This window comes from Helianthus annuus, chromosome 1, assembly GCF_002127325.2.
Source record: "Helianthus annuus cultivar XRQ/B chromosome 1, HanXRQr2.0-SUNRISE, whole genome shotgun sequence".
Taxonomy (NCBI): Eukaryota; Viridiplantae; Streptophyta; class Magnoliopsida; order Asterales; family Asteraceae; genus Helianthus; species Helianthus annuus.
In genome coordinates this window covers 141,008,988-141,033,161 of record NC_035433.2, presented here as the reverse complement: position 1 = coordinate 141,033,161, position 24,174 = coordinate 141,008,988, and the positions used below count along the sequence as shown (strand labels likewise).

At 36.4% G+C, this 24,174-nt stretch overlaps 1 long non-coding RNA gene across 9 annotated transcripts; it reads right to left on the bottom strand.

Annotated features, from left to right (window-relative positions):
• Positions 1-3,311: 3,311 nt before the first annotated feature.
• On the bottom strand, positions 3,312-8,404 carry LOC110881699. Of its 9 annotated transcripts, none has more exons than XR_004863524.1 (9): positions 8,019-8,402; positions 7,847-7,913; positions 7,581-7,679; positions 6,960-7,411; positions 6,799-6,881; positions 6,310-6,687; positions 5,759-5,903; positions 4,695-5,403; positions 3,312-4,251 (listed from the first exon to the last, which is right to left on the bottom strand). It is a non-coding gene; the product is annotated as an uncharacterized LOC110881699 (long non-coding RNA). The 9 variants fall into 9 exon arrangements; XR_004863515.1 differs by having other exon boundaries at positions 6,310-6,522; positions 6,611-6,687; positions 6,799-7,411; positions 8,019-8,401; XR_002559861.2 differs by having other exon boundaries at positions 6,957-7,411; positions 8,019-8,401.
• Positions 8,405-24,174: the final 15,770 nt, after the last annotated feature.

The following is a 24,174-nucleotide window of genomic DNA, read 5'->3' as shown; positions in this document are numbered from 1 at the left end:
ATTGATTTACTAAATTCATTCAATAACATTTTTTTGTTATTACAAGCTTGTGTTAATAACTTTTTGACACACAAACGTAAAGTTGATCCCAATATCAAAATATATATAAAATAACGTAACTACTATTTTTCTTGAAAGTTACTGGCCACAAATGAATTTTTTAATAAATTCCACGTGAGCATTACCTGTAATTCTGTAAACCCATGTAGAACACATTGTAGCCTATATATATATATATATATATATATAGTGAGAAGATCATGCGAGAACCACCTCTTATTGTGAGAACCGCGAGAACCAATGTGAACACATCAAAAATGCCTAAAAATAGCTAAAAATCACAGAAAATTTTTTTTTTTTGAAATTTTTAATATTATAAAAAAATCGCTACTTTTCGAAGCCAAAAAAAAAAAAATTTTTTTTAAATTTTTTTTTGGCTTCTAAAAGTAGCGATTTTAACATAAAAAAATTAAAAAATTCAAAAAATAATTTTTAGATTATTTTTAGGTTTTTTGGGGGTTTAGTTTTTAGCATTTTAGCTTGGAGGGGGGTGGGTTTAGGTTTTCTGGGGGGAGGGGGTTTAGGGTTTTTTTGGTGTGGGGGGGGGGGTGGGGGGGTTTAGGTTTTTTTTTTTTTTTTTTGGGGGGGGGGGTGGGGGTTAGGTTTTTTTAGGTTTTTTTTAGGTTTTTTTAGCTATTTTAGGTTGTGTTCACATTGGTTCTCAAGGTTCTCACAATAAGGGTGGTTCTCGCATGAGCCCCTCCCTATATATATATAGGGTGGAGTTATTGTAAAAAAGACAAAAAGTGTGAGAAAGGTAAGAAAAAATCTCAACCATTAGATCTAAATTAATTGAAAAGGGTAAGATTGTAAATGCATTAACAAATTCAAATATGGTAATCCTTGATTTAAGGATTTGGAGAGAGAAAATCCTTGATTTAAGGAATATAACCGTCCATAACATCATTCTTTTCTTTTTTTTTGCATCATTCACAGAATCATAGCCATGTTCATGACATGGTGTTTTAAAAAATTCATAGTTCAGTGCATGGTGTTTTTACGAAAATAATATAACAGCATTCAGTAAACAAAAATATAACACCATTCAGTACACAAAATAACACCATTCAGTAAACAAAAAATAAACACCATTCAGAAACAAAGATAACACCATACAGAAACAAAATAACACCATTCAGAAACAAAATAACACCATTCAGAAACAAAAAAAAAACCATTCAGTAAACAAAAAATAACATCATCCAATAAACAATATAACACCATTCAGTCAATAATATAACACCATTCAGTAAATAAATATAACACCATTCGGATAAAGAAAATAACACCAATAGAAACAAAATAACACCATTCAGAAACAAAATAACACCATTCAAAAAAACAAAATAACACCATTCAGAAAAAGAAAATAAACACCATGACCGAAAGAATAATAACACCTCTGTATCATCTTCTCCACTTCCGGCACCGTTCGATGTAGAGAGAGAGATCGCACAACCACCACCACTGCCATCCATCATCTCCGACATTCTCCGAATCTTCCGATTTCCGATTAACAAACAAACTCGTTAATATAAACTCGTTCGATGTAGAGATCTTTGATCGTATCTTCCGATTTCCGATTAACAAACAAACTCGTTAATATAAACTCGTTCGATGTAGAGATCTTTGATCGTATCTTCCGATTTTCGATTAACAAACAAACTCGTTAATATAATCATTCCGATTTCCGATTTCCGAATGGCCGCTGTCATGATTATGAGAGAGATCTTTGATCGTAGATGGAGATATCTGGAGAGAGAGAGAGAAAGAGATTGTAGGGATTATGATTTACAGTTTCCATTTTTTGAATGGATATAAAGACTTTATTACCCCTAGAATTTTCAATCCAGTCCAAAAAATAAATCAAATTTTACAATATGGTCCCTATTAATCTCAACCATTAGATCAAAGATCTTATGGTGTAGATTCTTTCTTACCTTTCTCACACTTTAGGCCTTTTTTACAGGATCCTCTACCTATATATATATATATATATATATATATATATATATATATATATATATATATATATATATATGTATGATACCACAGTCACCTTTCATCAAAGATATATTTTTCAATCTGTAGCTAAACATCAAAGAGAGAAGGTTCTCTATTTCTCTTCTTTATAGTGTGATCTCGTCGCGCAGTAAGCACTACTCACTATCGCGATCCCCTTTCCTCCTCATCTCTTTCCAAATTTTTACAAATCTCCACGTGCTCAGATTAGCAAAAACATGAACTCGGATTTAATAACGACCAGCGAGTAAGTTACTCACACAAAGTGTTCATCTTTTTTCTTATATGTTTAGGTATTTACGTTTAGCTAATATCATTTTTTTTTCTTCAGAAAACATCCAGTTGACAGAGGTTTTCACTATTCATGCTTCAATGATTATCCCGAGGTATGGGACAAACACTGTGGTAACGGATGTCTGGCCATCAGTGCTACACATATGCTCACAATCATAATGCGGAAAAAATTAAATGAGCGATGGCTACAGCTCTCCCCCAATGCATTATTAGCACATGTGGGTCCAAAAGGCCTTCCGATTTACTCGTTTGAAGCGGTTATTACCCAATATGGGCTTGAAGAACGGAACTACAATGAACCCCTAAATCAGGTGGTACATGACTTTAAATACTCATTAGTCGGTAGAAGATTTAAAGTTATGTATTTTAAAAAAGTTACGGGGTTTTACAACATAATTGAGGCTTTGAAAGATAACTTTGGTCCTGGAGGACGCAAGTATCCAGTGTTGGCACTTTGCTACAATATGGGTACTTTTAAAATTCCTCAAGTAGCCTCTGAAACAACCATGGAGGAACCTTATCGTTGGGGTGCCTACAACACCCATGATGACCATTGGGCAAATATTGTGAATAAGGGCTTACAACCCGCTGTTATCCAACATGCGATGTTGATAACCGGGTTGTACACGATGGTTGATAACCCCCGTCTTTTGGATTATGCTATTGAGATAAAAAAAACTCCCACGGACCGCAATGGGTCAGAATGGTCGTGCTTGGGCGACTGGTGATTTCTTATTTACAATTTGGGTACCCGTGATGTCCGGTGACGATCCATTGTCTGATTTAAATTTGGAATAGCAGGTTAAGAATATGTAGCGGATTGATTGAATGTGGTGAAATACATGTCATTTATATGTTGTTAATTTAGTACAGTAACTAGTTTAAGATCCCGCGAGTTTCGCGGGTTGCTTAACACAAACATATAATATCTACTTGCATTGAGATGAACTTTCTAATGAAAGAATTTTTCAATATAAACGTATAATGATATTGAAATAAAAATTATATATAAATAAAAAGGCAATTCGGTCATTTTATATACCCGTGAGCTTCACGGGTTATGGTTTGTGTTAAAAAAAATTTATATTTACAAAAGAAATTTTTTTATGATTTCTTATAAGTGAATAATCATTCATGTTTGGCAAACATTACCAACAAAAAAAATATACCATACCATAAACACATAATTTCACACGGGGTCCAAATGAATGGGAATCGATTTTTTTTTGTTCGGATCATCTAACTTTATTCAAATAAAATAAACACTACAACTCCATTATTGGTCTTCTTCAGTTTTCAATAATAAAAAACTGTTATTAACGGTTTGACCTAAAAACCATTAAAACCGAACCGTAAACACCCATACCTTTTAAAATTAATTCTTTTTTATCAGAAGGTCTAAATGTTGAAATCCATTTCAGCAGTTTGCTTCAAACCATCAGATTATGATGGAAATCACCACTTACCAAAGCTCTTTCATTGTGGTGGGGCAAGTGAAGTGGCCTAATGAGAACCATTTAAGATTTGAGGATATTGAACCTTTCATAAGTCTGTCCTTGTACAAAGTTTGTATTTAAGTGCCAAAAAGTCATAATAAGTCAATAACAAATGCAACTCTCTAACTCTGAGTTAAATGCTAACCATTTTAGTTTATTATCCCCATTTTTTTCTTCTTTTTATTCTTAAGGGGTAGTTTTGACATTTCACAACCAAATCATACTACCAAAACTTAAAAAATAAATCCCATTTATTTTCATCCATATTTTTCACAAGCTTATATTGTTGAGCCTCCTCCTTTTAGCACTCATGATACATTACTACTCCATCAACACTCCCAAACTTGATTAGCAAGTGATGTCAGTCCAGATAATGCACCTACCCAAAAAATAAAATTGTTTTTTCTTATACGTGACTTTAAAAATAAAGAATCTGATTAAGTTAGGATCCACCTTCCATATAATCAAATCAACTTAATCTTGTTATATTACTTGAGTTTTTAGATACTAAAGTGTGATTTATACATTTTAATGTGATACATCTTACACTTCAAGACTTCAGTTTTCAGTTGGAACAAATTATACCTAATTTCAGAGTGGTTAAAAGATGGTATCGATTCAACTAATTCAATTTGGGATGTATAGTGACGGTGGTGAGTAGTGACAGCTACAATACAACCCTTTTGTTTCAATTAAATATTACCGTTTTGCCCAGGGCCTTCATGCAAAAAGTATTTTACACTTTATTGAATAATATTTAAAAATCAAACTTGCATCAAGAACTAAAATCCATAATTTGACTATCTAGAAAAAGAACCATACCTCATTAACAGAACATAACCACCAGCTTCGAATGTAGACTTATCTAGAACATCATAAAATGTCGACTACTTGAAGAATCTCATACAATGATGATACTCGTTTCCAGGTAACAGGTTCTCCGCTGGCGTTCAAGAACTTAACCATAAGCTGCAAATTGCTAATTAAGATATTAGTTCATCACCACCATTGAACATCTTTTTAATGTGTCCCTTTGGTATCCCCAAGTTTTCATCCATTACTTCCATCAGTTTCTCAGACAGTTTCTTTAGTTCGGCTCGGTATTCAGTCTTTGTTTCCCTATAGTCTATTTAACTCACATGTTAGAATAAACTTTTTGACTTTAAAAACTTTTTTTTCCTGTACAAACAGGCCTTTGGGCCAAGTGAAAGGACAGGTGCCCCAATTATCCCACCAACCAACAGGTCAAGCATATTATTTGAGTACTTATTGGTTATCACCAATTAAAACAGAAATTTTTTTGGGAGTTAATATTCACACACCAGCCATTTCTTTTGCATACAAAAGGAGCTGGAGTAGATCAAGTAACCTGAAGCCGCTGTTTCACACTCCGAACAATGTTGGGACTCAATATAGATCTATATGTCGCTCCTACAAAGCTTCTAGATCCTCGTATTCTTCGACTCGAAAGCTGAAGCAAACCAGATTGCCCAGTTACCTATATTTGGCTTTCTCTGGTTGACTAAGATCACTGTTAACAAAAACATTATCAAAACTAAATTAATATAAAGGTTGTTGTAGGCTGAAAAGAATATGCAAAAAAAAAAAAAAAAAAAGAAAGAAAGAAAAACCGACGACTAAGACATGAAGGCTGGCTGATCCAAGATGCTTTCACAGCCACCAAAAGACGGTGCAATATATGGGATGAATATTTAAGAACCAATTGATAATAATCAGATATTGAAAAAGAAAATTATTTACAAGCGTTTATGCGTCTTTGACTAAGACGATTTTTTCTTGTTATTAAGACGATTTCGGTGTATCTGGCATCTTTGACTACCTAGATATGTTGCATCTCATATTTGGAATGCCAGACAAAGTTTAACCTGATCCAGTTCGATTTTCATTGTAGCAAGAGTTAGATCATCTGCCAACAACACTCTACTATTTCACTGCAAGCAGAGAATTTAGAATCACTTGATTTCGAGTCAGGTTACTTCACCTCATAAATTTGTGATCAACTTTTTCCACCTGAAAAGAACAAAAAACATCTATTGCTCTTATCGGTTCAGATATATCTAAGACTTTTACTCTTAGGGGAAGGTAACCTCCCCAAACCTCCTTTTCTACCGTATTGGCATAAAACGTCACGGTCATTTGCAAACAAAAACAGCCAGAGATGACATCTTAACACCCATCACTTAACGGTTATTAAAATTCCAAAATCAGCGGTTCGCCAACATAAGGAATGATTATTATGTATTCTTGGCCTCGTCTTCCAAAGGATCACGAAATGTACCAAACATCTAGTCTATCCAAACAGTATAATGACCATAGTTATGACTCTATGTGGTGTGATGAATTGTGTGGTACCATGCACCTTTTTAGGACTGAACAGGATATTGAACCAACCGTTTAATCAGTCAACTGGACATACCTGTATGTAGCTCTAATCGGCTTCTTCCAAAAATGCACATGTTACCCGATACGAACCCAATAGCGTGTACCAGCAACATCAAACAACAAATAATGATCCAAATTTCTAGTTACTTAGAAAGGTTATAACTAATTAATTGAAAAAAAATCGGTCGAATGAAAAAAAAAAAGAAAAAAAAAAGAAACCTGAGAGTCGAACTGCTTTAAAATTTTCCTATTTCATCATTTTATTGACAAAACATGAAAAACTCTTGTTATATAAAGAAATTAAATATGTGCAGCGAAACCAGAAATTTAATAACCTCCAGCATTTGACTGACTGAGATGATAAGCTTGTATGATTCGGCACAACTGGTGAAGCAACCACTGGGTTCCTAGCCTGCAATCATGGAGCAAAGTTAACTCATACATAGTATATTTGAAGAATACAATACTTGCGTTGAATGAAAATAATGGTGTTAGAAAAAAATTATTTTTTTAAATGACCCACCTGTTCCTAGCATCTTGCTAAAACATTCCAAGTTACATACCACGACACACGGAAACCTCTTAAGGATCTCACAAACAATAATCCTAACATAATTCATTTTAGCTAACTGGATCATTCTTAGTTCAAGACAAACAAAATATAACTAAATAAAAAGTTACCACCACTTATCGATCGTCGTTCTCGCATCTCAGTCTTCGATGTTCACCTTCATCACCACATACATCAGCTGCTAATTGTTGTCAACGCCACCATCACCAGTCGTTGCCGGAGCCTCCAATGCCCCCGCCAGCTGACATCACAAACCTCACCTTCTTTGCCGCTGATGCCACCACCACCTCTCGAACAACCATCGTGACCAATATCGTTAGTTTCAAAACATCACCAAGCCAAGCCGCCATGCTTTAGCTCAGACATGTCACAGTTCTGGTGTCATCTCCTTTCACTGGCGGTCATCTCCCTGGACAACTACCATAACCACCATATTTCCTATCCATGAACAACCATTTGTAATTCCATCCGAACTGTTACCAGTGGACAACTCTGTTACCGAATTCTATTCTCTTTGTTGTCAGCTTCTGTTGAACATAGAAACCGTCTTCTCCTTTGTCTGTATCTGGCAATAGATTACTAAGTTAGATATTTAAAGAACATTCACTTGTAAATTTGGTTTAACCATGGTTATGGTTCAGTGGTTTAAGCAGTTGGTGCAATAACCGGTTGGAACAAATAAAACGATTGTTTTCTCATGTAACAAAATCATGTGAAAAAAATAGCAAACTTACTGCTGATTAGTGTTCCATTGGAGCTGATGCATGCTTACACAGTTATTGTAGTCCAGTTTAACCATTTTAAGGTACTTACTATTGCTTACATTCCCCATCCTGCATTAGTTTATTTTCTTTTTTTATTTAATGATAGAAGTAAAAAAAAAGAGACTCGATTAGCATTAACAATAATTATACTGGTATAAACTAATACCAGTAGATATTATAAACTAATACCAGTAGTTAAACTTTTTATCTGTTATATTGAATCAAAGGGAAAGAACCTTAATCACCATCGCCGCATCCATCATCCACAACTAACCACAACCTTGAAATTATATGGTAGATCCTCTAGCATCAACAAAAAATCAATCTAGGGTTTGTAAATCGAACAAAAAACAATAAAATTCTAAACAACTTTGAAAAAAAAAACATGTAAAAGTTGAAAAAACATACCTATAATAAGAAATTGGAAGCAAGAATCGATGATTAACATGGATTATGTTGATTCTTGATGATTGTTGATGCAATTCTTTGTGGTGATCAAGTCTTGATTCATTGCGAAATGGAGTGAACGGCCAGAATAATGGATATAAATATTCAGATCGAAGATTGTTATGGTGGAAAGAGGTATGCGGCCATGGTTGAATTTAGGGTTTTGGAAAGGGAAAAGGAAAACTGATGAGAAAATGGAAGAAATTGGAGAGAAGATGAATAGATGATTTTGAAACGGTTGTATAGTAATTAGGGTTTACAAAGTAGAGGAAAAGTATACACGCGTGTGAAGAGAATGGAATGGCGCTCAAAAGGATTGAGAGAGTGGTATTGAAGTGCCATGTGGCATCTAGTGGTTTAAGCAAATGCCAAGTGGCCAAAATTGTTTTGTTTTAATATAAGTAATAGATTCTAGTTAACTTAACTTCTAGTTAACAAATGTTATGTACTGATCGTTATAATATATTGAAAATAGAGATGACAATGAATGAGGTATGAAATATATATCCGTAATCTTTCCTCATACGTCTCTATACCCGTTCCGATATTCATGGTCCATACATATCTACCGGGTACACGGGTAATAATTTTCACTTCATTCACGTGATGGTCCAAGACATGCATTTTGAAAAGCCATCATATGTCTGTGATGTCATAGATGTGTGGGATGGATGGATGCCTAACATAGATACATGATACATCAAACACATGCATATCTTTAAAAGTTAAAAGGAAGTTGCTTGGAAAAATGAAAACACGAGTGTGGTCAAACCCCAAATAGTCAGGTAGGGCCCACATTCCACTTTTTGTTTGCAAACATAGGATAGTGTTTTTAATTAAATAGTTTACTCTGATGTTTTAAACATGTGAATGTGTTTGTTTATTTTATTTCTTGTGCAAAATAAAAAATCAAATTTGACTTTGTATAAATATATTACTTTGAAAGTCCTAAAATAATAGTTATTGTTTCCAGTTTTTTTAATTTGTATACGGACAGTATCGTGGAAGTTCAACCCTACATTATTTATTTCTCTCTTTAATTCTATTAATAAAAAATTATTAATTCAGTTGAAGCTTATAACTTGTATATGTTAAAAGCATATTGTGAAGAATGTTTTTAACACAAATAATATTATTACTTCAGTTGAACCTTATACCTTATATTATATGTTAAAAGCATATTGTGAAGAATGAAGATCGGATTGGCCCGACTGCTTTGATCGGGTGCAAGAAACTAGAGAGTCTGATGTAGAGCGTGATACGGAAACGAAGATCGAACACGTTGATTCTAAGAATACCCGTGTAGTTCTTCCCCAACCCCCAAGATTCCACCCAAAAGGCACGGAATTTGAAGAAAGTCAAACAATTATTTTATAGAACTCAAAACTATCCCCCAATACAAATTACATGAGAACTTATATAGAGTTTTTATGATCAACTCAATGGACATAAATTAAAACAAAACTTAATGAACACTAAATGTGGATTTATTTCATTACATAATTGAGTCGACACTTGATATTCCCGCATCATTCTCCCCACCTTTGGAAAAACTCGACCTCGAATTTTGTCCCAGGCTAAAGCCACCTGGATCGAAAGGAACATCAATCCGATTCTTTTCGATTATTATCAAGGCCCGCCCAAGTAGTTCTACTTCATGAGTTATCTCATTTGACTCTGAACCTGTACCACCTGGGTCGAACGGAGCATAGGACCATTTCTTGTTCACTATTGTCTTGACCCTCTCAATTAATATAGTTCCAACTAAATAACCATATAATCATAAACCATGGACCTCATTGTATTTTTTTACAAAATACCCATCAAGGTTAACAACTTTTTCTTCATTTTGATCAATATGAGGGGCATCTTTTGACGACATAGCTTCTCCAACCTCCACAATCTGGCCATCAACCAAATTTTCAAATAGAACATCGTACCAGATTTTTAAAGCATGAGAATTTTGTATACCATGGTTTTCATCATCCAAAATAATTTCCTCAAAACTATTTGTTGGAAAATTACCTTTTAAAATTGTACAAAAGTAAATTTGAGAAGCACCAAAATCTATTGTGTTTCTTAATGCCTTCGACTTCATTGCTTTGCTCATGAAATTTTTTTGCAAGCCCCCCATGCTAACAGGTTGAGTTCCAAATGTAGCCGCTGGACCACCCGTTACCATAGTAGGACCATCACCCTTAACGCTATGACTTTCGAAACTTGATTCGTCATCACCGGCTCCCATGATCGTCGACTCTTTTTTGTGGTCATGTCTAATGGTGAGCACACTACTGGTACCACCCGAATCATCGTCGCATGCCCAAGAATACCATTGCTCATCCTCGTATTCATCAAAACATGGTAGAGTGTGGTACAAGCGATAATCCCTCTCACAAGCCATTTTGAGCCAGGAATTTAGCTCTGATACCAACTGATGTAGGGCGTGATACGGAAACGAAGATCGAACACGTTGATTCTAAGAATACCCGTGTAGTTCTTCCCCAACCCCCAAGATTCCACCCAAAAGGCACGGAATTTGAAGAAAGTCAAACAATTATTTTATAGAACTCAAAACTATCCCCCAATACAAATTACATGAGAACTTATATAGAGTTTTTATGATCAACTCAATGGACATAAATTAAAACAAAACTTAATGAACACTAAATGTGGATTTATTTCATTACATAATTGAGTCGACACTTGATATTCCCGCATCAGAGTCGAATGGTTCAATTTGGACAAATGCACTGGATGGTATGAACGAGTCAGGTTTTGTGTGAAACGGATCAATTTCAAGTCTAGATGAGTTGACTCTTACAAATTTTAAGACGGGATGAGTTCACTTAAATAAATTACCTATTTAAATAACTCTAACTGTTCGCGTATGATAAGTACAACTGCACAACCGACACCCTTGGTTCTCATTTGATTTATAATCAACCACCGGTCACGACTCACGACTCCTCACCACCGCCTTAAAAATTTAATCAAGTTATCTTAGTAACATTTACTCTTGGATTATGAAAACGAAAAGATTTATAAAAATAAAAAGATGAGATGTATAATATATAAAATTTCCTATTCAATTATTAATAGTCTTAGTTTTCTCTCACTTGAAATGAAAACAAAAGGATTTAAAATATAAAAAAGAGATTTATGATATATATAATTTCCTGGTCAATTATTAATAGTCTTAGTTTTCTCTCACTTGAAATCAAAGTCTTATGGATATGAAGCAACTTTTTTTTTTTGAATATTCCTAGAGTAAATTTCAAAGTTCGTCCTTTATGTATGTCTAATATATCAAAGTATGTCCTTTATCTTTAATAAGTTCAGAAAACATCCTTAATGTTTGAAAAACCAATCCGGTTATGTCCTTTACCCTAAACCTTGTTTGTTTTCCCAGTTAAGTCATGTCACATGTGAAGCACATGAGGGCATTAATGTCATTCTACCTACCAATATATATATATATACACCCACACATACATACAGAACACACACTCTCATCTTTCTCTCTGCTCTCTCTCTACTACCAGCCCCTCTCCCTCTCTCTACGAAAACTCAAACCCTACAATCCTCTTCAATTTCAAGTTTCTGCAAACTATCATCTCTCTCAACAAAACAAAAAGAAAAACCCTGTCTTTCTAATCTAACGGTTGTGGTGGTGAAATTTGGGGATTTTTGTTGACCTAAAAAAAAAACTCGAAAACCCTACTGATTCATCACCTAATCAAAGGAATCGGGCTTTTGGAAGATGGTGGCAGGTTTTGTTCGTGATGGATATTGCAAGTGGAGGTGGTGTTGGCAGATCGGCGGTTGAAATTGGTGGTGGCTGGTGGTTTACGCGGCGGTGGTGGTGGCGAGTTTGATGACTCAGACGGTGTAGGTTCGGGTGGAAAAGGGTTGTGTAGGGGAAGCGGTGGCAGCGGCGGTGGTCAGGTGGCGCGGTGGCAGCGGCCTGTTTATGTTTGATTTTGTTTGTAGGTTTGTTTGGATTTGATTTGATTTGATTCTTTCGTTAATTTGGATTTGATTTTGTTTTTGTTTTTGTTTGTGGAGGTGGAGGTGATGGTCACCGACGGGGGACTGATGTGGTGTGGTCGGTGGCTGAAGTGTGGTGGTGGCTGAGGTGTGGCTGAAGTGGTGTTAGTCGGAGGTGTATTGTTGCAGGTTGTGTTTTGCGGCGGCGGTGGTGGTGGTGGTGGTAGTAGAGAGAGAGAGCAGAGAGAAAGATGAGAGTGTGTGTGTTCTGTATGTATGTGTGGGTGTATATATATATATTGGTAGGTAGAATGACATTAATGCCCTCATGTGCTTCACATGTGACCTGACTTAACTGGGAAAACAAACAAGGTTTAGGGTAAAGGACATAACCTGATTGGTTTTTCAAACATTAAGGATGTTTTATGAGCTTATTAAAGATAAAGGACATACTTTGATATATTAGACATACATAAAGGACGAACTTTGAAATTTACTCATATTCCTACAAAATCATCACCTGCTTTGCTCACCTTTCACATATGGGACCGGCTCTAACTCAACAATAACTATGATATACAAGGCTGCTCTTCGTACGTCTTCGAAACATGATGGATAAAAAGAGAAACTGAGCTCGACGAACATACCTGAAATTCAAAACATTCGGGGGGTCGTGTATACTTGAAACTATATATTTCACGGATATGGGACGGGTAGAGAATTAGGTTATACCCGACCCGATTACCTGAAACTATATATAGGTTTACCCAAACCATATACCTGAAAGATACCCCCGAAAAAAAATTAATTTTTTCTCCTTAACCCATGTTTAGTAATGCTTCACTACAATAGTTTCATTATTCGGAAAATAAAATTTTCTTTTGAGATATGTATCTTGATCATGATATTATTTGTATTTATATGTTATGAAGGCAAAAATATCTTTTTACCCTGTAATAATTCCAGCTAGACGTCATTGGCTATTGTCAGTCTCACCTTTGAATATTCCTCATGCCAGTCTCACCTTTCACTTATTTTTCTTTCACCGGCCCTCAATTAAAAAAACTTAACAGAGTGAAGTTTTTTTTTTTTTGAATTACAAGCTGACGTTTTAGGGCTTTTGATCAGAACGATGATACAAGTCGAATGATGTAAATTTACCTTGAAATTGTGCTCAAAACGATGAAAACGGTGATTCAATTCGGGTGTTTAAACTTCAAATTAACAAAAATCAATTGTTTAGAGCACTGTTTCGAGGTAAGTTTTACATCAATATACTTGTATCCTCGTTCTGATCAAAATCCCTAATACGTTAGTTTGTAATTTGGAAAAAAAAACTTAACTCTGTTAAGTTTTTTAACTGAGGACCGATGGAGGAAAAATAGGTGAAATGTGGGACTGGCATGGGGAATATTCAAAGGGTCGTATTATTGGCACACCTTGGAAATTAAATCGACACCTTCAACAGTGGCGGACCCATGAATTTTTCAATGGGGGTGCGTAATATTTTTAAAGATTTTAGATTCCTAGGTATATATAAAAAATCGGTTCATATCGGGTCCAGTCATGTAAAAGAAAAGAACATCAAACTAAAATTTATAGAGTGAACTTCAAGGATTGTCCTTTATCTTTATACCCATATTCAGGCGTTGTCCTTTATGTTCAAAATTGACAAGTTTTGTCCTTTATGTTTTCATGTCATACACGTTTTGTCCTTTAGGCCTAATCCAGTTAGTTTTTCAATTATATTTGGTCATATGCTTTGCACATGAGGGCATTTTTATCAATTTAAAGGTAAGTTCAACGGCAGATTTACAGCTCAAAGCTTCTGCAACCTTTGAATTTACAAAAATGTCCTCATGTGCAAAGCACATGACCAAATTTAACTGAAAAACTAACATGGTTAGGCCTAAAGGACAAAACTCGTCAATTTTGAACATAAAGGACAGTGCCTGAAAATGAGTATAAAGATAAAGGACAATCCTTGAAATTCACTCAAATTTATATAACCATCAAAAACACGTCAAACGTCATTATAAATATGTTTGAAATTATGCCCTACATGTTTTCATTTTTTGAAATCTATGCAAAACATCATCTAGAGTTACTTTTCTAATGGTTACTCATGAAAAATCTCGCCAAAACTTCCTTACTCATGGTTTCTATTACATATAAATCGATTCATGATTTTCAATTTTAATTTCCAAGCCCTAATAAAGTCTAGAACAACAAAAAAAATATCAAAACAACAAAATCATGCTACTAAAGTCTAGAACAACAAAAAAAATCATCAAAACACCCACAATTTCAAACTCTTTTAACATCTCTATAACCCTATCTCTCCTACAAACCACAAAAAACAACAACAAAATAAATAAATAAAAGAAGGTACCTCGTTAAATTCTGTATTCCAGGTGGTGGGGTGGCCGGAATCAAGCTTTTCCGGTGAGAATGCAGCTGCTTCCGTCATGCCTATTGACTGCTTTCGTGCGTCGGTCGTTGCGCGATCAGAAGAGGGAGAGTGGAAGAAAGAATTGGAAGGGGTGGTTGGGTTGGGTTATTTTATTTAACTTTAAATTTAATTGGGTATGGTTAAATGTGCTTGGGTTACAATAGAATGTTTAGTGGGCTAATGGATAAATTGTTAAGTGAAAGTTATTGGGTTAAATTGTTAAGTAAAGTGGTTAAAGAATAATTATATATACTAGGTTATATTTTAATAAAAATCAATGTTTACATTTTTTTTTAATTCTTAAGATTTTTTTTAGAAGGGGGGGGGGGTTGAAATTTTCCAAGTGGTGCGGTTGAAAATTTTCAAGGAGTGCGGTCAAGATTTTGCGTTAAATTTAACCTTAAAACCTTTTTTTCAAGGGGTGCCGCCGCCCACCTACCCAAATGGGTAGGTCCGCCCCTGACCTTCAATACGCATTGTATAGGTCTATACGATGCGTATAGGGTTGGTTCAAACTTCAAGGTCAGTCAACGGCTGACAATGTCCCCATTATAAAAAGTAATACGCATCGTATAGGCTTATACGATGCATATTGAAGGTGTCAATTTAATTGTCCAAGGTAGCTTTTTGTCACGCAGTAGCTTTCTGTCACCCGGGCGAAGAAGCAACACTTTGGACAGAAAACTACACGGCTTTTCTGATTTTCTTCACCGTTCTCTCGTACCATCAATATTTTTTTTTTCACGAACAGAAAATCCCGAAGAAGTTTACCAAAGATCACCGGAAGCAAATCCTGTCGAACAACAATGTCCTGTTAATTGTTTCAGATGACAAGGTTTAGCCTCTCAGTTGGACGGTGTCTGACGACGGTAAGATCTGGCTATAGAAGGGGTGGCCTGAGTTTCTTAAGGATTATTGCTTAAAGTTTGGACATTTGATGGTCTTCAAACATCTAGGAAAATCTAAATTTCATGTTAGAATATTCGACCCGGAAGATATGATTAAGTTAAGCGTGCCGTAAAGTTGCATATTTTAGAGAGAGACCTTTAAATTGCTGGGGTGTGACTGTTCAAACAATATGAATGCGCGCAACGAATTTGACAACTGTGACAGCTTATTAAAAGTTCCTCAGGCTCACGGCAACCGCACTGGTAACAAACAGCGTATTAAACGTGAACCATGTTTGTACAATGTTATTAAAATGAATGCACGCAACGAATTTGACAAGTGTGACAATTGTGACAACTTATTAAAAGTTCCTCAGGCTCACGGCAACCGTACTGGTAACAAACTGGTAGTACTGGTGGTCTTCTTTCATGTTTCCCAAAATTATTTGAAGGCTCGCAAATTTCAATATCATTTTGGTGATTTTATGAGTGTTTGTAACCTTCGTCTGATTCTGAAGACGATAACTCGTTATATGTATTTTTATGTATTAGTCTGCGATTTCTTCTGGAAACCGCCATTTGCACATACTGTGGAGAACTTGTTTGCGTTATCCTTCTTGGTGAAAGATGATCGGTTTTTACCATTATCATTCAACACGTGACCCGAATCGATTTCGGAGAACGTGTAGTCCAGAGGTCGGTCTCGGGTGGGCATAAGATCCGTGGGCCCTATTGTCGGATATGTTACTCCATGGAATATGTGATTAAGGTAAGCGTGCCGTAAAGTACGGATCCTACAGTTGCATTTGGAACAAGAAGTCCAACAATTCGTTCATTATCTGTTGTTGTCCCAACAATATGAATGCATGCAACGAATTTGACAACTGTGGCAGCTTACTAAAAGTTGCTCAGGCTCACGGCAACCACACTGGTAACAAACTGGTATTGCTGGTGACTGTTCTGGAAATTGAAGGAAAAGGACTGTGATTTTGTTTTTCAACGGGGATGTAATGCAATGATTCCTCTCAATTGAATAGACAGACACTTGCTTCATATGACTCACTTGAATCGTCTCGGGTGTAATAACAGTATCGTTAGTGGATGTTAATCGCTGGGGTGTGACTGTTCAAACAATATGAATGCACGCAATGAATTTGACAACTGTGACAGCTTATTAAAAGTTCCTCAGGCTCAGGGCAACAGCACTGGTAACAAACTGATACTGCTGGTGGCTATTCTAAAAATTGAAGGAAAAGGACTATAATTCTGTTTTTCAACGGGGATGTAATGCAATATAAAGTTCAAACTTATCGTTATCTAACTACCGAGTCACACCAATTCGTTGAAATCACACATTCGTGTGTTGTAGTTTGGAAAGATGACCGAATAGAGATCTGAATAACAAAAATATCCAACTGAACATACGGACCTCACTCCAATCCAAGCAGTTGATTTCATTTGAAGAAACTGTGGAAGGTCCGTGGACCCTATTGTCGGATCTGTGTAGTGGTAATGCCTCTACTCTTGGGCGTTTTGCATTGTGGCAATCCAGTCAGCAATGACGCATTACGGGGCGTTTTCTATGATGGGTTTAGTAGGGATGTGGGCATTGTGGGGTATTATGTTTGTATTAAAATTAAATAAAAAAAACCATCAAAAAATTATTATTATTATTATTATTATTGTTATTATTATTATTATTATTATTATTATTATTATTTTTATTTGTTATGATTAAATAAAATATTGTGAAATGATGGTTGTTAAATGATGATGATGGTAAAACCGAATTCAAGGGTAGAATTCGGATGGAGAGAGAGATGTGGGGGAGGTGAGATTGTGATTTATTATTAGAGTCTAAACTCTAACCTCTCCGGTTATCTCCTTATATATACACCTAAGAGAAAACCCAATTAGTTAATAAGGGTAATATGGTCCATCAACAATTACCAACTAATTATATAATAGGTTTAGTATATTTTGATCTATATAATATAAATGATTATATGGCTACAAGATTAAATATTACAATAATAATATATTTAATCTTACAGGTTGGTCATAAGTGCAATGAAAAAACTCTCTAGATCAACCAATTTGCACCACAAATGTTGGATACTTCCTAGGGGTTGGATACTAAATGCAGTGAGGTATTTTCGGTTTTATACCACCATCGTGAAGAAAATGTTGATGTTGCAACAATGCATTTCGAGGGGGATGCCTTAGATCTTTATATGTGGTTATAGCTAAACAAGAGATAACCTATCGATTTTTCATTCTTCGGAGAAACAATCTTGACCAAACGGTTCAAGCAACTAATGGTGGAGATGGCCGAAAGGATTCTCCTCTTCCTCGTTCACATCATCTCGAATGATAGTTCCCGATTCTGTTTCCATAACGTGCATCTCCCCTCGTAACTCAAGATCTCGAACTCCTTAACGAAGCCATATGATCTCTTCAAGATCTCGAACTCGTTGTCGGTGCCGCATGATCTTCGGATCCTGTGGATCAGGATAGATTCCATCTATAGAATCGATTTCGCGACCTAAACGAGTCGTTCGGAAGAGCTCAACTCCGTTTCAGAGGCGGAAACAAGGAAACGGATGCGTACACAGCTTGTATCATACTTAAATCCTCTTGTATATTGATTTTACAACGTTTCGATTACAAGGAAAAACCGGCAATACCTCGGTATCAGATCTGAAAGTTATTACAAATGAAATGACATTCAACCTATTTATAGTACTTTGGGACCGCTCGAAATTACATGCCATAAAAGCGATCCATGAACATTACACTAAAAGCGATCCATCAACTTGTCAAATAAGCGATCCGAACAGATTCCTTAAAAGCGGTTCACAAGTTTGTCTTTTGACTTCACATGTTGTCATTTGATCTTTGAGAAGTGGAATCTCATTGGACCCTCATTTGGTCCAATCAACACAAAGATCCAACATGTTTTGTCGTTTACTTGAAATCCTTTGATGATGATCATATTTTTCTTGATGATGTCACATGATGTCATCATTGAACATGATAACATCATGCTTGACCAGATCCGCATCGCAACCCGAACTCGACATTAGACGTAGTCGACAGATGACTGCACCAACACCATCGCTGCCCTGATCGGTGAATCTACGAGTAGGGTGTCGTTCTTCTCCACGAGCACGTAAATATGAAACACTCATGTCGTTGCCTCTGTCGACGACTCTATGAGCAAGCAAGTATTCACCTCCACGCCGTGCATCATCTGAGAATCAAAAGTTCTGATACCAACTGATGCAATTATGAAAGCTATCAAATGACTCAAGAAAGATTAAAAGAACAAAGTTCTAATTCAAATTCAATCAAAACTACCAAAACATAAACCCTAAAAGGATAGGAATCATACTTCAAAAAGAAACTAAATATCAAAAAGTTAAGAAATTAAAATTCAAATAAATACAAGTATTATCCCTATGCATCACCCGTACAAAAGAAACCCACCTTAGCCCGATTCCAAGCCATATACCTCAGCCTTATACTCGGCCACCAACCTAAATACAAATGCTAAACTCAATTCCCGTATCACCGATTCTAGAATGCAAGCTTGCTTTCTTTTTCTTTTTCGTAATAACGTTATTAAAGAAACTAAAAATGTTGATTAAGAAATATTTATTAAAAAGTTGAGTTAATTGCCAAAATCGCCCCTGAGGTTTGGGCACATTTGTCATTTTCGTCCAAAATGACACTTTTGTACCATTTTGCCCCCCACGTCTGTAACTTTTTTTCTATTAATTTTATAAATTAATATAGGATCTTTATTTATTAAATTTCAAAAGAAATCTAAATACAATTATGAATATTTTTGTATTGTAAATTAGGTATAATATTCTTTTTAAGGGTTATTAGATTTTATCACCCTTAACTATTGGTCATTGGCTGCTGCCACACCCAACTATCACTTTGACGTCCGTCACCCCCAACTTAACACTTACTATGTTTTGTCACCAGATCACTAACTTTTGATCCTGTTACTATTCTTTTGGGGTGTCTTAAGATCCCTAAAACCTTCCCAAGATCCCTATGACAACCCAAAAAGTGAAGTAACATGATCAAAAGTAAAAAATTGGAAATTAATTTCTGTATTAATTTATTAAATTTAAAACATCCTTCGCCTTAATAGAAAAAAAATTAAATTACTTAGTGGTTGGATGAAAATTGTGACAACCCTCACTAAACCAGGTATCCGTACGACTTAATTATCTATTAATTGTTGCCTAATTACTGTGCTTAACTGAGATTTCTGATAAACTGCTACTTGATTGTTGATACTTGTACATATCTGCATCATACTTTGATTTTTCCGTCACTACATTATTACTTACTGAACTCTAGTGACAGACATGATGCACAAAAGCACAGTAGCATTTGAACGGATAACCTATTTGACATGCTGATATAGCCAGCATCAGGCAAACACTGCCTCTAAAGGCCTGTACGAGCCAGAAATATTTTACTACACCCATAGTGTGTGTAGGGATACAAGGGTTGTATAACTACGTCTCTAGGAATAAGATACAGAGATTGGATGTGCCTAAAACGTACTCTAAGCACAAAACACAGCACTTTTATCAACACACTAGCTTCTAGCTAATTAATAAAGTGCCAAAATATGAGGAAATATTCCTGACACTTTGCAGAATAAATTGTGTCGCTAAAAATATTAATTACGACGCTTAAAGGATTACTTAAGCACTTTAACGGATTACTATCCAACCGAACAACCGGACTATACCCGGAACATAAAAATATTGCCAAAAATATTATTGGTCTTTTTCTAAGCCAGTTAGGGTCCCTGATTACCCTAACACCCGCTTTATAACGCGTCAAACAACTAACGGGGTTAATCTCTAAAAGTAACCTACTTAACATAACTGAACACTAACTGAACAATCGAGATCCAACCGGATACCCCCCCCCCTAATGGAATCGGCCAACATGATGGGACAAGGGGAGTACAAACTTTTGATTATTATATTGGTTTCGTGGATATCTAGACGACATAAATCCGTTGGACGAAGGAGCTTGATTTTTCTATAAATACCCTCCACCACACAAGACTTGTCATCCACCACCACTCACCACAAACTCACTCTCTCTTGCTCTCCCTCTCTTCTCGGCCGTAACCCCCCACCCACAACCATCCATCTTTCGGTTCTTGTCTTGCCATTCCAAGTACATACAAGGCATTCGGGTCACGTATAAGGAAGCTTGAAGCAAGCGGAAGTTGAAGGACCTCGTTCATTTGCTTTTATCCACGCCTTTTCCGACTAGATTCTTCCCTAGCCCCGAGCTAGAGGTATCATATTTAAAACTCACTCTCGAGCGTATCTAAAGTGGTTAATATGATTTTTAACGGTTAAAAGTTGAAATCATGCGTTTTGAATCTTTAAAGACTACTAAAACTCGAATATTGTTGGTTAAAAGCTTATAACGCGTGTAAAAGTCATAGTATTCGAATATGTTGATTATTGAGGCCCGATCTACGTTGTGGTGGCTCTTATCATCGTTTAACCCGACTTTGTTAAGATCACAAATCTTGACATACGCTTGTTTCTATCGGTACAAGGGTTAAAAGGTGAAACTCCACCACACGAGAAACATGAACTTGTGTAAAAGTATTTTGACTTGTAAAATAGTATTTAAAACGAGCCGATCTACGTATGTACAAGTGGTATATTCGTAGAACCAAGTGTCGAGAAAATCATGTTTTATAAAAGTTGGATGACATGTTAACAAATATGATTTTTACAAACTACAAGTGTATAAACACTTGTGAAACGAAAGATCCGACAAAATAACAATTTTTACAAAAGTTGTCGGGAAGTTGTAAAGAGTGATTTGTTCCAAAAACGAGGTTTTTACAAGACTAAACTATTTTATACATAGATCCACTACATATAAGGTGATCTACATTACGACTTTCGGAAAAATTACAAGTTCATGTAACAATGCGATTTTACATACTAGTCTGCAAGATCGATGTGTTAAAACTGGTTTGAAGTATCGGAAATTGATTGGTTGATTTAAAGAAATTGTTGAAGTGATTTTGTAAAAGAAAATGATACGCTTGAAAGCGTGGCCACCTCCAGTTACAGGGGAAACTCTGGCGAAATTTTTCTAAAATCTAACACTTAGAATTATTTACAAGTGTTAGACTATTTTTGATATATTTTCAAATATATTTTGCCAAGACTTTATTTATTAAATAATCGGAGGTGGGATTTTCACAAAAACTAAACGTGATAAATATTTATTCGATAAATATATTTTTCACCACACTGTTTATGATTATTTTGTGAAAATATATAAATATTATTTTTAGAGTAAAAATAATATTTACAAACTTTGTCGAACCCAAAATAATACCAACGCCTACACGACAAACATATAAGTTACAACGGTAATTACTATTACCACTAAATCGCCAAAACGTAACTTACGCCTTATCCGGAAATATTCATAAATGCGGATATTGTCAACGTATTATTTTGGAAAGTATTATGCGAAGAGAAAATATATTATTTTTGAGAAAAATAATTATATTTTGGAATGAGAAATAAAATATATTAAGTGAGACTTAATATTATAAACGCACATGTATTTATTCCCCCATCCTTGGGAAGGAAATTAACTACCAAATATATACAAGGAACAGTTGTCTAATTGTTTCCCGAAAAATTAAACTATAAAGCTAAAGCACGGCCATCCGTCTAATAGAATTAGCACATGTAGGTCGTTGCACAGCTTTCGGACATTTGGAGTGCTTGATTTAGCTACGCACTGACTGTGAGTTCATGTCCCCCTTTTCTCTTAACTGTTTTCAGTTTTATAAACTGCGGGGGTGAAATACATGTTACAATGATTATGAATATGTTTATACATGGTATGGTTAGCGTAAGGAGGTTTGTTACTTAGATCATGTGAGTGGGTAGGCGGAAACTTGAGGCCATTAATCCTCATGGTAGGACCGAGGGACAGGAGCGGTAGATCTATCTGGGTGTAGCGAGCCCAGCCCCAGGTCCAGCTGAACGGACCTCGGGGCGACTTAGTGCCCGACGCATAAATCCGCTAGGTTTGAGTCATCCCTACTTGCACTTCACACATATCAATGGCCTTGCAAACCATTGGTGATCTCTTTTTCCTTATTCGCTACATACCAGGTTTTTGATGAAGATAAAGGTTTATTTACTCACTTTCGCATGAACTCGCTCAACATTATTGTTGATTTTTCAACTTACATGTATTTCAGGAAACTAACGATCTGGCGCGGTATGGCTTGTTTTCCGCTGCATTAGGCCCGAGGTCATCCAGGGTTCGAGGCTTGTGACTCTTTCCTGGACAAGTCACAGTCCCTGAACCATGTTTACTTTAAGTTTGCATTTGTAATGTTTAGACAAGTATGATTGTTGGGTGTTAACCCGTTAAGACAATGTTTAATATTTTTATTATCAATGGATGATCTTGCATATTTTTAATTCATATAGCCTTGTTATGATTAAGCTATGGTATTAAGAAGTCACACCAAATTAACCACGCTTCCGCAAAGCCAGGGTGTGACAGCTTGGTATCAGAGCTCTGATCATAGCGAACTAGGATTCCTTCTCGAGTCTAGACTATGATCACTAGGGCTCTCACGAAAACATTTTTACTGCATACCACTTAAGTCCAGATCCAAAACCTTTTTATAAACAAATGTTGAGCATATTTTATTTATTATTTTAGGCTCAGTCTGGGAGGCTGAGGCTCGGTCTGGGAGACTGAGGCTCGGTCTGGGAGGCCGAGGCTCGATCTAATGGATCGAGGTAGTTGTCTAGTGGGACTAGGGAGTCAGTCTGGGAGGCTGGGAGAATTTGCTAGTGGGACTAGGGAGTCAGTCTGGGAGGCTGGGAAAGTTTGCTAGTGGGACTAGGGAGTCAGTCTGGGAGGCTGGGAAAGTTGGCTAGTGGGACTAGGAAAGACAGTCTGGGAGGCTGGGAGGCTAGTGGGACTAGGAGGATTATGTGAATATTACTTGGTAACTTGTGTGATTACCTGATTTACTGATTATTTGTGCATGTTTGTGATTATGTAACTGACATTATGAATCACCCGTGGCATGCGACATGTTTATGCGTATGTGATTCAGATACCACCGGACCTTTACCCATAGTGTCGGACGACATTGTGTCTTCAGAGCACGAGGTGCATACCTCCGACTTCACCAGCACCGATGATGATGACTCCTTGCCCTTCGCTCTACCCGAGGGTGCTTATGAGCCTATTGATGGCGATCCTGCTGAGTATCTTCCCTTGGTAGCGATTCCAGCTCCCATACCTCTTGCTTCTTATCCAGCATACGACTTGCTACCAGACGCCGAGGCTGACGGCGACATTGATCTCTTTGAGGACGAGCCTTACGAGGATGAGATTCCTGATGCTGCCCCTCTTCCCGCTGGCGATCTTTTGATGATCGCTGGTGCTCCAGTTGAGGACTCGCCCGCCCATTCGCCAGTCCCAGACTCCTTTGAGTCTGTGGCATCTGTACCGTCTCACGAGGTGAGCACGCAGCATTTTGTACATGACTCGGACCCCGATCAGGCATCTTCTGCCGCACCCATCCCGAGCTTTGTGTTCGAGCACGACGACATTGAGGATTCGGATCCCGTTTTTCCTCCAGGATTTGATCATGACCGCGACATTGAGTATATTCCTATGGACCAGCATATGGAGGACCCTGTTGATCCTGTTGATCCTGCTGATCCTA